This window comes from Bombus affinis, chromosome 2 (assembly GCF_024516045.1).
Source record: "Bombus affinis isolate iyBomAffi1 chromosome 2, iyBomAffi1.2, whole genome shotgun sequence".
Taxonomy (NCBI): domain Eukaryota; kingdom Metazoa; phylum Arthropoda; class Insecta; order Hymenoptera; family Apidae; genus Bombus; species Bombus affinis.
In genome coordinates, this window is record NC_066345.1 from 14645467 (window position 1) to 14660662 (window position 15196).

General features: G+C 39.0%; 1 protein-coding gene across 1 annotated transcript in view; it reads right to left on the reverse strand.

Annotated features, from left to right (window-relative positions):
• The window catches only part of LOC126926662 (PRL-1 phosphatase), an 85978-nt gene that overhangs the window by 47995 nt on the left and 22787 nt on the right, over positions 1–15196 (reverse strand). The gene's annotated exons all lie outside the window — the stretch shown is intronic.

The following is a 15196-nucleotide window of genomic DNA, read 5'->3' on the forward strand; positions in this document are numbered from 1 at the left end:
TTTGCTTTTATATCCACGGAAGCTTAACACTTTTATCAAAAAATATTACGCGCCCTATCCCGGTACTTAACACGGTTTTTGAAATAAATTTACGAACGTATGTAGCACGTTTTGTTTTATTTTCACTGTAGAACGTTCAGTCGCGATTGCTATCTTCTAGGTAGTTTGCATTAGGCTAAAACAAGTATTTCGAGTCAAAGACGAATCTCGGATCATTATTATTTTGTTAATTTATTTGGACAGCAGACTTTTAACACAAAGAATCCTTTTAATCCTTTTCTTATGACTATATCCAACAAAAAAAAAAAAAGAAGAAAGACTGTAAAATAACATTATAAAAATACGTAAACTAAGTGCTTTAATAGATCGCACATAGTTGTACTATATACCGTCCTTTATTTAAATCTTTCTATTATTACAATTAAAAAAAAGACAAGTACTAGCTTCCATCGGTAAAAACGCTCAATTTCACCTATTTTACGTCTCCTACAAAAACAATTATTAAAAGAAGAGGAAACCTTTTTTTTGCTTGAACGAAGGAAACTGAATAGAAAATTCGAAGTTGTTTCTTAAGTAGCTAAAATATGTATGAAACACGTTTCATCAAATAAACTATAAGAAGAATATTACACAGAAGTATCAAGAGTAGAGAGAACATTTTTAAATAGAAAATTTGAATATCTTCTGTTAAATCGTACCTGAAACGTTTGAGCGCTGATTTACGAGACACAGAAAATTATTGTACAATTTCTCCGCAATTACTTTGCAATTTACCTTCGCTGTATAGCGAATTTCTCGCGCGACTCTTACGAATAAAATAAATCAAGTTGGAAGGATGAAAAAATAATGGGAAATTACGCGCAAAATACTGGCCGAAGTAACAAGAAATTGCAAAGGCAACTTCGAAAAAATACCGTTCCCGACATTTTCCCGTTTTCCAATTTACAAACTCGACTCGTTCCGCGGCTTCCCGACCATTCGCGTTCCCACCAATAGAAAATTCAATCGCCGATAAAACACGCCTTGCCCCGATTATTCTCGAAACGTTTCGCGTACGTTTTACCGGCACTGCATTTCCAGTCAGCTCGGCGCGTTACAACGTTACAGCGAAAGAAGTCACGGCAACGGAGGGGTTTCAGGTGCTCGTAAAATCGATATCGCAACTAGGACACTAGGTTATTCGGCGAACGATGATAAGGGGGCTACCTTCGGCCGAATGATCACCGCTGATAACGCAGACAAGCATTGTGAAAGAGAAGGGTGGGAATAACTGGTCGGGGCGATGCAGCCAAGAATAGACGCGGCCGTGAAAGAAGGGGAACAAACGAAATTCCCGGAAGTAAACGAAAGAGCGACAAATCGCGCGGAAATTAACACGCGTTCTCTGCGACGCCGATTTCTACGAACTTCTTTCGTTTGCTTCGCGTGGCTTGCGTCACGCGTTAGGGATATTAATTATTTTTCCTGTGAAGTGCGACTCGCAGCGTGCGTAGGATGATTTTAGCGATTAAACCGTGCATTTCCACGAGAATTTGTATATTTTTGCGAAGCTACTTGACGATAGCCGTGCCAGCCCCTGGCGAACGACCGGTTTCAAAATTTAGCTGAAAATTCTACTATATTTAAATTTTAACTTTATGTACGTTCTCGTAATATCCGACCAATCGATTTCTCAATTTTCGTTAATTTACACAAAGTTAGACGAACAATGAACGCGCAGTTTTAAATACAATTCCGAAACCGGTCGTTTGACCGGGTCTGGCAAGGTTCCTGTTAACCGGTTAACTGCGCTCCGCGTGTATACTCGTTCTACCTCGTATTTATTTACGCGCTCCATGACCTAGCCCCATGACAGATTTCCGAAACTAACCTCCGCGGTTAAATGGTTAAACGAATACGAGATTCCAGCGATTTACTTCGCCAGCTGATTGTTATGACGATTAACGCTGAGTTTTAGATAAGAGATTTGCATGTAGCTGTTTAGTATCAACAATGACACACGATTTAACCCTTTGCGGATTACCGCCGCATATATGCGTTCTGCGTAAGCCATCAATTTGGCCGAGCAACTTGTATATGCGTTTGGCGAAAACAACTGATACAGCCGAATGACTCATATGTGTGTCCCAGGTAAACGCTACGAGCGAGAAACTTATTGGCTTGGCAACTAAGTGATTGCGGCTTTTGTCAATACCACCTAATGGCAAAACCCGCAATCGCTTAGTTGCCAAGCCAATATATACGCATTCGACCGATAGAACCAAAAGGCTCATATGTGTGCGATTTTATTTATTCTGTGAAGAATCTGTGCATGTACATACGTCTAGAATTTAACATTTATGAAGGAAAAGCGTGTCTAAGCAAAAATGTGGCTGGCAATTTTAAATGACAGCAACTCGATCCCATGGTACGACTTGGACTTCGAACCCTCTCGTCCGCAAAGGATTTCCTTTGTTTTTTTTTTCTTTATTTGGAAGAATTTTACAAGCAATTCTCATTGAGAATTATAAGTAAATTATTCCGACGTACTATATCGTACTATATCATATATAATAGGTGATTATCGTATGTTTGATTCCAGCTGAATCCAATGTTTAAATCTACCGCAAAGAAGTGTAAATTTCAGAGGAGAGACAGACATTAGTGTCGGTGTAAGCGGCACAAGTACGTAGAACCGATGGAATTATAAATATGTCGTTTTGCAGGATAAAAATAGAAGTCTAACGTAGATCTTCTGTTCGATAAATGAAAATTTGAAATTGTTCGAGTCGTGTCGCTATCGGTGTAACAAGTAGCGATACATTGCGCGTATTTTGTACCTGTCTTCGTGTCGTCGTGCGTATGTGTTCGCGATAATTTTGAATTACCTACGAATGGATAAACATCCGAGATCTAGCGAAGATTAGATTGCGGATTTTTCGAACTTGCAAAAGTGTACGCAAAGTGTACGCAATAAGCAAAGATATGCAAAATAGAAACAGAGTACTTTTTGTAACGCGTAATTGGTAAAACAATGTTCCTTCTTCTTCAATGACACGTAACAGTTGAAAGCTAAATCGAATAGAGGAGCAAATTTTGGCAGATACAATATAGATAATTTCGAACACTTTCGAAAGTATTTCAGTAAAAATGCGTTTATCGCGTCAGATAATTGTAATCGGAATCCTTGAAAAATTCGACTTATCAACAAGTAAACGATCATTATTATCTGTAATCTGCACAAATCGATGAACCTACGTGGAAGTTACGAAAATTCTTGATCCTAAAATAAACGATCCAACGTGTTATTAAAATGGACAAGATTACGTCTTATGGAACACTAAATTCTTTTGCTCTTATCGTTGAAATTACCCTCGATGATAATAAACGTTTTGCTGCGCGTATTGTACGAAATTTTAACGATAAACGACAAGGAAAAACCTAAACGAAACAATAAGAAAATTACAATAAGCGAATTAACGAAAATCGTTTCGACTTTGTCAGTTAGCCATTGCGTTAGCTATTTACTTTGTAAAATATTTATTTATCCTTCGAGACTCAGGTTTAGAGACTGAAAGGGAAGCAGCTCCAAGTTTCTATCAATATCTCGTTGATTCGAAAGGAAGAAAGTTTTAATTCCTAAGAAATTCACGCGTTTCGAATTGATCGTAAGCACAAAGCCTTAGCTACAAGTCGTTAAATACCATTAGCAAGCGTTTAAAACACGGTAAAGCTGGCAACAGAAGAGCCAAGTGTTAAAATAGCAGCTGCACCATCTTTACATAAGGTTATGCTTGTACCATTAGCATTAGTTTCAGCACTTAACCCCATAATGCCGGTGTATAGCAAGCGGCGCATTATCAGATCTTAAGCGTTCCAAGATTCATTGCCGCGGGCCATAAATTCAACGTATAAACCGCTAAAAACGATGGCTTTTCGCGCGGAACCTTTGGCCAGATTCACGTTCTTATAATAGAAATCCCATCAAAAATTCTATGAAAAATAGAGGCAATCTATCAAAAATGCCTTAAATCCACGCCGACGATTTCTTGAAATCCTTCTTCTATACAACATCTACAGGCCATAGTTCGAGTGTTTACTCAAGCTATCGCGCACAATATTTCCCCCTTAATCCAAACGATGTTATAACGATACATTAGACAGTCTTATCTTTGACACTCGAAATTACCAATTGACAGAGTCACATTTTTCTGAAATTCTCCGAGATACGCTATTTCCAGCTACGTACGAGATCAACTTTTTCAGACGAAGATACTCCTTACGACGATTATTTATGCTTTCACAAGTGACAGTTTTCGACGATAATGAAAATCTAATCTATTCTTCTCCTTACACATTCCTCAATTTGAATACGAAACGTTTAACCCCTTGGCCTATAACCACGAGTCTGACTCATGGTAAAGAATTTGTGCCATAAACGGAACCCACGAGTCTAAATAATAAATTGTTTTTGTTAACTGATCAATTGATCATGATTACGCCCTAGACGTCTTAACGCATTTGCAAGCGCGGATTAATCCGCGCGCTGCGACCGCTTTTTATTTCAGTCGCTGAGTATTCTTCAGATGCGAGAGTTCACGTTTGACCCGTTTGTCAGCATCTCGCCTATATCAGTTTATTGTATCGACCATTTTAAAGAATTCCACGAGAAATGATATGATTTAATTTCTTATTTCTTATTTTTTTTTTAAATAAATAATTTTTTCTTTTTTCCTCTGTTATAAAGAACGTAAACATTTGCGAAGTAACATTGTCTACCAATCGTTTTGAACAGTAAATTTTCTATAAACTCCATGAAGAATTCGCATGTCATTTACTGCACTTACGACCGACCGCGAGCGGTGATAGGAACCAGTCGTCTAAAGTAGAGCCATGATGCAAATGGGTTAAAAACACTGTTTGTCCTCAAACGTTGTTTATTATTTTACAATTCCTTTTGTAGCGCGCGGCTGAACGGATGAATGGAACGGCGCGCGACCGAACTTCTTGCTTGCTATGGCTCGCGCGATCGGCAGATAGCGTGCAGGCCAAGAGGTTAACGATCCCAAAATTTTTAAGCTGCTGTATGTTATAATACGTGCTGCTGTATGTATGTTGCTTTTATATACGTTTTTATATAGGCGTGTTGCTTTTATTTGGAAACATTTAAATACATCGGAGATTATGGACGATGTTCAAAAGACGACGATGTCCAAAAGATGTTCGAAAGAAACGTACGATTTCGAAGTGGACATGTCACGCCATGTATTTAGATTTTGAAAAGCCGTGTGAAGGTCAGAGTTATGTTTTTAAGCGGCAAGCGTACTTTTTTATTTTCTATGTACTTTTATGCGTGTAATAGACATCAAGACATTTGTCAAGCACCCGTTACTTGCATCTTTCAATGTCAATTTTGTACATCATCGTACATTTTACTGATCGGGCAAGTTCGTCCAATTTTTCCACGGACGTGCTAAAAATTTGTTACCAAAAATGTCAAAAGTACGCGTCAGACGATAACGTCGCAGACACTGAAATACGTGAAACAGGAATTCTTAACCGGTTAGCTGTTGCGACCTGGTTGAAATCTTTGAGAAGCGTGCACCGTAAAATGTGTCGCGAAAAGTACGCGACGACGAGTATACTCGTCAGACAGAGAGTATGCGCGGCTGTTATAATACGGATTTAAGTTGTAACGAGATTTTATTTTCTAATTTTATTAGCGATTAGTCGTGACAGAAAATATCGCCATTTCTTCGTGACGAGTATACTCGTCGCGCGTGAAAAGTAGCTGCAATTGGCTGTTTAAATTGCAATTGTAACGAAAACCAAAATACGTAAATCTTAAGATGTTTCGAATATTCGTAGGCGGAAGGACGAGATAAAACGAACGAATGAGAAAAATAAACTGCATAGAGTGTGAACTCAAAGTAGTTGGTTTTTTCTCTCTAACACATTTTACGTACACGCTTTTCAAAGAGCTCGCAACAGCAGCTAAACTGGTTAAGTGCGTCCGGATGAAACTGACACGCTGTACATTCCAGTCTCTGTTATTATCTTCAAATTTCAAAGAACGGACCTTATGAAAAATGCGAAAAGACAAAGCTTCGAATATCAATTACGCGGCGTCGTTTTCAGCCCTTTTGAAAGGAGTGTCGTGTCGCAGCCACCGTTTCGCGGATTAACGAAACGCACGTACCAGCTACGAGATAATTGTTTTGCAGCGTGTTGTATAGCGAGAAGGAGAATCAACCCTCCCTAAATTCGAGCGGTAACAGCATTAGCGTCCCGCGACTAGCACCCCCCCCGCCCTTCCAATCGAACCCGACGCGAACCCCACAGACAGTAGCGATCGTTAAGCAAGGTCAGTGACATCGGTCGTCCACCCGTCTACCGTCGAATATCTTTTTCATCCAGCTATACACGACGATCTTGACGCGTCCTGCCTAGAACGCTACATTTGTCTGGCTGTGTATGTAGATAAAAAAAAGAAGATAAAAAAGAAAGAAGCGGTGAAAGCAAGAAAATTATATTCTGTCTATATCTTCTTTTCTTCTCTCTCTCTCTCTCTCTTCCTTTCTTTTTTTTTTTATTTGTTTACGAATTCTTTGCTCCGGTTGATGACAAAAATAGACGAGTTAATTTGTTTTCAGAGCGATTGATATTTACAACTTTATCCGTATGCGTATTATTTACCATAGTCGACAAAGTACAAATCAAAGAATGAGTTAGGGTGATTAAACAATCTGTCGGAGGAACGATCGATCTAATTAACTTTCATTTATATTCTTCTCTTCGTTAATTTTTAAATACAGCCATTTTCTTTTTTTTTAATACAGAAAGAAGTTTCTGAATAAGCAACGACCTAACGAACGGAATAATTCTTAATAGAATTTCAAAATATTGCGATAAATTTTACGATAAGTTAAGAGCACGATAACAAATTTGAGTTTGTGGTCGTATGTTTAAAATTCTTTGATAAGGAACGTTTCCAACGATTTTCCCATTAATATATTAATTGTCGAGAAGAGTGAGCGGAAATTCCAACATTGAAACACTGCAATTATTGCGTTTCTCGTAGATTTACCTGTACCTCTAAAATTTGCAGCAAGGTATCGTACAGAGGTGCAAAGTAAAAGAGCATACACAGGTGCACGCGCTAATTATCGTTACCTGAAGCAACGCGCAAGTCTATCAGCGATTGAACAGTAAAAAATAAGAGATATTTCTGCATGTCCGCCCTAAGATACGCCGATTAGTATCCATCATCGATGAAAGTGATCGCTTACCTGAAATCAGAAAATAGTTTCATTAAAAATATGATCTGAGAACCGTGAAATCTTCATTTTATTTTATTTTATTTTATTGTTTATTTTCCTATCACGCTAATCCCACTAACGTGTTTTTTACGTTCAACGTTATACCGCTTTCCCAACAAAATATTAGGTCGTGCGAAAAGTTTCTTTCGTTTTATAAGGAAGTAATGGATGCACAACATTTTTCCTTTTATATTATGTTATCGAATTACGTACGATCCATTTTCCTCTATCAAGATAAAGATCGCAACGTTTGACAGATTAGGTTTCATGTTTGTATAAAAATGCATCGTTGTAAAAGACGTGTCCGTAAAAGAAAAACACTTTTCGGACAACCTAATATCCGCGATGTGTACGCGGCTCAACTACGGAACAACCGTAGAACCACGCTCTGTTGTTGATTCAACTTCGACCAAAACGCACTGTACACTCTTATTCGAGCTTCCCACAAGCAATTAACGAAATTGACAAAAAGCAGAGTCGATCAATTTGACTTCCGACAGGCTCGTACGTAAACCTTCCACGTCTGCAAGCTAATTTCTCCGCTGAAGAAAATTTCCCGCTGCAACGACCGATAATAACACCATTGTGAAAGTATCAGTGAAGGACTTTTTAAAAACAACTACCAATATGCCCGTACGTCGTAAACCCAGCCGCTTTACCATCAGCTCTCTATGTTTTTCCTGTCTTTCGATCTTCTTTCGATGCAGCGGGATCCGCGCGAATCATCGGATGAAAACTATCGAACGTGTCTTGCAGGCACAATTGCGAACCGGTGCAAACTTCATGACCGCCCATTTAATGGTCGTACATCGGTCGATTCATAAACTACAAATACGAGACATCGTATCGGCATTAAAAGTGACGCTGTTAAACGAGACGGACCGGTTAAAAATACGAAACCAGTTCGACAGGTTTTCGAAACCGCGATCGTGGCGAATTTCACACTGGCCCGACAAAACGCTTCGTCCAGAACCCGAAACGTTATCGATCGGCTTAGGAAACGAGCAGCGGCGTTAATTAACAAATTAGCAAGGCGGACGATGTTAAGGGCGCGTGCCGGACGACCTAGGACAAGCTGCCACGGTATAACGCAGTTCGTCGGCATCGTTGCGTTTAAATTCGCAAACCTACGATTTGGAGGATTTTCCTGCAACATCGACAATGGTCTTTCGTTGTAATACGAACGCGAGACAGTCGAGACCAAAACGGAAGAAAAAAGTCTCGGTCTTAGAGGTAAATTTCAAGACGAGAAATCGTCCGTAAGAAATCGTATCAAGTTTCTACACGTCTCCGTGATTATCGCTAATTCGTGTTTACCAAACGATTTCGCCAAGGACTCAGAAATAGAAAGATTATTTTTCCATTCTGACCCATGGAATTCGCGTATCGTTAGGACTTTTTCAACTTGGAATCACGTACGAGATACGCTTACAGATCCGTTTCGAAGTTCGACGATATAGTCGCGATAATCGAGTCTCGTTACGCCGCTAATGGGACTTGTAAATCTTCCGTACAACGCTATGATTTCTATGATACAAACGTGTTCGGCTATTGCAACTGTATCAGCGTTTCGCGACGAACTTATTGCCATATTATACAACTTAGGTATTGGATTGGCAACTAAGTGATTGCGGATTTTGTCGATACCACCTAATGAGAAAATCCGCGATCGCTTAGTTGCCAAGCCAATACTCGGTAGTACAAACCTTTGCCGCCCTTCCGCTTATTTTTATTCTCCTATTTTTATTTCTTCCCTTTTTTCATTTGGTTTATTTTCGGAATGAATTACCGATTGTGTTTCCTTTTAATATCGGTGGCGCTCGAACGTCGAACAACGTGATGTCTACACGTGTATCGATCAAGTTAATTATAAACCGCGGCCTTTTAGCATCCGTTATTTTCGTGTAATTGCGGCGCAGCATCGTGGCCGATCCGATCGAGCAGAAACATCGAATTAATTTTGTTGCGTTCGAGGTTATTCGCGGATCACGCTCCGTCTCGTGAAAGTAAGTGCACGCCGATCGGGTTGTGTAAGACGAACCGCGACTCTGTGGTTATCGATCGATTCTAAAAATTGTAACACGTGTTGTAATTAGCGACAACTGACAAACTTTCTTCCTTTCCCATGGCTTGTCCGTGCGTGCGTGCGTCCGTGTCTGTGTGTGCGAACGACTGACTTTTTTAGCCGGTTAAGCGAAGAAAGAAGCGTCGAAGCGTGCAATGAAACTTGATGGCAAAATTAATGTTCGGGATACTGCGTTCTTGTTTCGAAAGTGATACAACCCGGAACGTGTAAATATATATTTATGTAACGTGTATCTTTCAACATAGTAATATATAACACGTTGCTTCGTTAATTAAAGTCAGTAAGAAGAGTAATTAAATGGTTCATAAAGCAAAACTGAAACTCCGTTTGTCCGCATACTGGATCGTTTAAGCTCGTGCAATTTTTCTTCTTAGGTTTTTGTGTTCCAAAAAATCCCCAAAAATTTCTGCTCTTCCAAGAATCGTCTACAATCATCAGAATCGATCTAGAACATCATCCGATAGATTTTATCGTCACGCGTTACCTTAATCCTCTTTCTATGCGAAACAAAGTTCGAACAAAACTGCGGGGAAAATGAAAAATTAGATAAAATTGCCGATCGAAAACGTCTCAGTGTTACCAGTACGTCGCTTCTATTTATAATTTAGAACTTCGAAGAATATTAAAGTACTTCTCCATAAAAATGCGAAGAAAAGAAGAAAAGAAAAGGAAGGCATAATAGAATTTTTCGAGTCGCGTCGCTTTTGTTTCGTAACTTTATTTCGATCGCGTTTCGCGAAAGGCAGAGGCGACGGTAATTTTCGAGTTTTCGCGTGCGATCATCTTGAACCGATCAAGCATGTAACTGCATCAAAATTTATTTATGCGCACCGAGGGAACAACGCACGATGTTCACGTCTTCCTGTGTTCCTCGTCTCGTCAGAGAAGTTGCCGCCAGGGAGTCGTGCAATTATCCCTTTCGCGTAAATATGAATGGCCATTCCAGCGGCTAATTGTATGGGTTTGTCAGGAATCCTTATCGATGAATTCGCCGATAACACCGTCTTGCACAAGTTGCAAACCGATAGTGTTAATGAATTTATAAGTTGGAAACCGCGGCTGTACAACTTCTTCGTAAATAGCGAACACAGCGTCGTACTGAAACCTAATTAACCAGTTAACTGCGTTCGACGTGTATACTCGTCGTTGCTTGATTTTACCTGCGCACCCCGTAAGGGACTTTCGAAATTAAATTACGCGGTTAACAGGTTAAACGTCGAGAATGCCGCACATTGGATTTTATTCTATCGGATCGATTTCCTGGCTATCATCGGCGATCAAATTGATAAGCAACTAATTCGCTTATATAATCGGAAAGAATTTCTGGAAACGATGGCAACTTACGCGAACCGTGATCGAACGGCCATTGCGAGAAAGGGAGGATAACGATTGTGCAACGTGGATAATTATCATGGACGTGGTAATTCTTGCTAATTACATCGATAGAACGCAAAACGCGCGATAGTAATCCGCGACAGATGCTGGCGGAAACGACCTCTCACGATAATTTAAACGATTTCGCATTACATCACGCGTTATTGCTTCGAACCTCTAAACAGCTGTTCAGGTATCTGATTGCTATATGGCAACAATGAAGAAATTTTTACTCTGTTTAGTAAATCAACGACGTTTGTCATTTTCTTGTAGAATCCGCTCGAACCAAACAACTTGAATCTTTTATTTTTATTCGGAAGAATTTTACGATCAATTCTCATTGAGAATTAGAAGTAAACTATTCAACTTGAATAATAAGCGTTTATCGTATGTTTGATTCTGGTTGAATCTAATGCTTAAATCCAAAGGGTAATGTCTTTTTAACCTGCGGATCTGATCCGTCGTGCCAGGTAATTACGATACAACTTCGATTAAATTTAAATCGAACGTTGGTAGATTATATGTAACATATAATCTACATATAGATTATATGGAATGTATATATCGTATGTTATATATAACGGTAATAATAAAAGTATTTGAAGCGAGTATCTCGAGTATCGTTTCTTTTGAATTCTACGAGACGAACAAGCGTTGTGAATATTTTTGCGCAGTAATATATCCGTTGCATGCGGCTCGATTATACTGCAGATGTTCCCACCGTTGCTAGGCTAATTATGCATCATTAATGGATTAATTACTCTGACTAATTATTCGCGTAAAACAGCGGAATTTTTTATTGACGTATCGAGAAGAACATATTCGCGTGGAAGAGACATTACGTACAGAGACATTACATACTCCAATCCCCGCATTACATCAAACTCCTGATATATCCAAAGGAAAAATCAAGTTACCTTTACAAACCAAAAACATATCTCAGAAAAAACAAAGCAACTAAAGGAAAAACTAAGAAAATCCTATTGGCTCACGGGCCGACGCTCCAAACTAAACATACAGAACAAAATAACCCTCTACAAGGCCGTAATAAAACCTGTCTGGACCTACGGAATCCAACTACGGGGAACAGCAAGTAACTCCAACATTGAAATACTCCAACGCTTCCAATCGAAAACGCTAAGATCCCTATTAAATGCACCCTGGTATGTTACCAACGAAACAATCCACCGTGACCTCAAGATACCTACAGTCAAAGATGAAATACACAAGTCCAGAAGCAGATATAACACAAGAGTCAACAACCACCACAACCCACTAGTCACCCAACTACTGGACACTACGGACTAGATCCGCAGACTAAAAAGAAAATACCCATTAGATTAAATCCTTAGTTCTACTAGAACCAACAATATAAAGCTATTATAATCCATGTCATTGTATCACGCCAAATTAAGTTACTGAAAATTCTCAACGAGAATTGATTGTAAATATTCTAATAAATAAAAAAAAACAAAAAACCTTTACAAACAAAGTAACTACAAACGTCCCATAGAACGAATCAAACAATTAGTGCAACGAAGAAGCTTCGTACATAGGCAAATGCGTTGCTACATCGCACTGGGCGAGCAATTATTCGAAAACTTTCACTCAATCCGAATTTCAGGTATGTCGAAACGTTTCAAATCCCGAGAGGATCTCGCGTTACGACCAGAAAACGTTTTTATCTCGTGGTACCCTATCGAGCATATTATTTTCCCAGAATTCGACCGTTCTGCCTTCGCTCGTCAAACGGAATTCAAAGAGGAAAAAAGAAAAAATAAAAAAAAAAAAAAAAAGGAAAGAAGAGAAAGGTAGAGAAAAAGAAGGAAACGGGAGAATAGAAAGAAAAGGGAAAAAAGAAAGGAAAATGGGAACGAACCGAGGGAAAGGATGACGAAAAAGAAGGAACAAAAAGGAATGGGGAAAAAAGGAACGAAAGAACAACGATGGTCGCCAGCGCACGCACGGCACCCTATTTTTTGCAGACATCGTCTGGATCGAAGAAGCCATCTGAGCAAGGGTCAGAAAACCTCTGGTCACCGACCTTAATTTTCGTCTCGTCTCGTCTCGTCTCGTCTCGATGAAATCTCAGTCGGTAAGGTCACGACCAACAACCTTCTCCTCTTGCACGATTCGACCGATATTATTCATGAAATTTCGCGAATCGCCGGAGTATTTTGTTTCTCGCCTGTGCCCGTCGAATAAGCTTTTGCAAAGACCGCGATAAATAATAACGAGCAGACTATACCGCATTCGATGGTATACGACGAGGAAAACAGAGGCGAACATTCTTTCTAGCTAACGGCGAGATCGAAATATCTTGGACCGTCAGTGAAAGAAGAAAAATTATAGAAAATAATTGAATTTTGATATTTACGAACTCTGAAATTTCTGAAATTTCCAGGCATTTTTTTTTTATATTTCTTCTTACGCTCTTCATATTTCTTTTTTCTTTTTCAATACCCAAACGAAGACACAGCATTTATTCTAACGTCTGCTCGTTTGATATAAATATATAAGAGAAACTAGATGGAAAAGTTTTTGAACAGCTCGGTGATTCGTGACTTGTTGGATTTTTATCGGTAGCTGGATCAAAGGGTTTGTCGGCTTTATCGCCGATGAAAACAAAGCTGTTTGTATCCGTGAAACATCATCCACGCGGTCTGGTTGTGTCTGGCCGTAAGAAAAGCAACCGAGGGTGGCCTACTGAACAAGTCTGTTTATCGAGTTGATTGAATCATGGCAACGTTCTATGATACTGTTGGCGACGCGAGTTTCAAGAGTTCTTCGAACGTATATATATATATATATATATATATATATATATATATATATATATAGCAAGCTTCGTGATTCAATGAGGTCGTAAAACTGTTCGTGGTTGTACGATATACATGTACATCGGATCTGAAACCAATTTTTATGGAATAACGTAAAACGTTGCTACACAGTGGCACGCGAAAATATCTGAACGTTTGTAAAATCCTTTCGTGAATATATTACGCGCGCTATGTAAAATATTATTTAATACCATTATTTATTATTTCTCCATCAAAGCACGCTTCTACGGATCTGAATATTCTCGGATTTAGACAATTCAACCTTTTTCTTTTTCTTTTATTTCGAAGAATTTTACAATCAATTCTCATTGAGAATTATAATAAATTTATTATTTTTATAATTAATTTATAAATAAAATTATTCCGGCGTGCTACTATGTCGTGTATAATTCAACCTAACGTAGGTATATTTGCGAGACGCAACCCGAGCCCATCAGTAACCGTTGCAGCCAGGATTTTTATGCGTTTATGGGATTATTCACATTAACCTTCCTAAGCCCGGTCAAACGACTAATTTCAAAATTTCACTTAAAATTATCCCTTCATTCAACTTTCTATAAATTCTTATATTATCTGATCAATCAATTTCTCAATTCTCCTTCAAAATTTAATTAAAAATTTTTTTTTTATTTATTCATTTACATTCCCGATTTGTCCAATTCGGACATTAGGTCGAATTTTTTAGCAGTTATGTTAATATGTTGGTGGCTACCCCCAGCGGGGTATCCTTCGTGATAATTTAAAATTATCCCTTCGTTCTTAGTTCTTTTGTTCGTCCAACTTTCTGTAAATTCTTATATCGTCTGATCAACCAATTTCTGAATTTTCGTTATAATGTAAGAATTTACATAAAGTTAGATGAAGAACGAAAGAGACGACAACGAACGTACGATTTTAAATTAAATTTTGAAACCGGCCGTTTAACCACCGGGTTTGGTAAGGTCAGGGTTAAAAGCGGGAAAATCCATACCGAGAGAGAGTGCACGCGATATAGAAGAGTCGTGTAACAACGAGAGTGGAGTGCACTCGTGATAATTCCTAGCATGCGAAGCAAATTGCTAAGTAAGCTCCCATTTCTTTCTAGTTCTTTTCATAAAAATACGAAATTGCATATGGTCGATGCAATTGCTCTTGGTAAAAATATGAAATTGCCCGCAAGTGTATGTAATCTTCGACACCTGACCGATTTTACCCCGTTACGTTTCTTCGCCTGCACCTTCCACGTGTTCTATACGTCGGCATATTCGTGTAAGTACTTCGAATAGGGCACGATGTAACATAAATCGATTGCACGAGTCCATAGGTTCGCTTGGTAGCTTATGCAGATCGCTTTACAGGCGCACTCACGTTGCGTTTCGCTGCACCACGAGGAGCACTGACCCTCTTGTCAGATTGTGGCCACGAAAAGAAAACTATGTACACGCGTATCTTCCACGTGCAGCTGAGACGCACATTTCATTTTATCATCTTCCGTTCCTCTTTCGTTCCTTTTTCTTTTCTTTTTTTTTTGGATCGATGGTATTATTATTAGTGGACTTTGGATTTCATGCAATAATTCGAGACACCCTGGTATGTCAGAAACGAGGGATGTCATACGG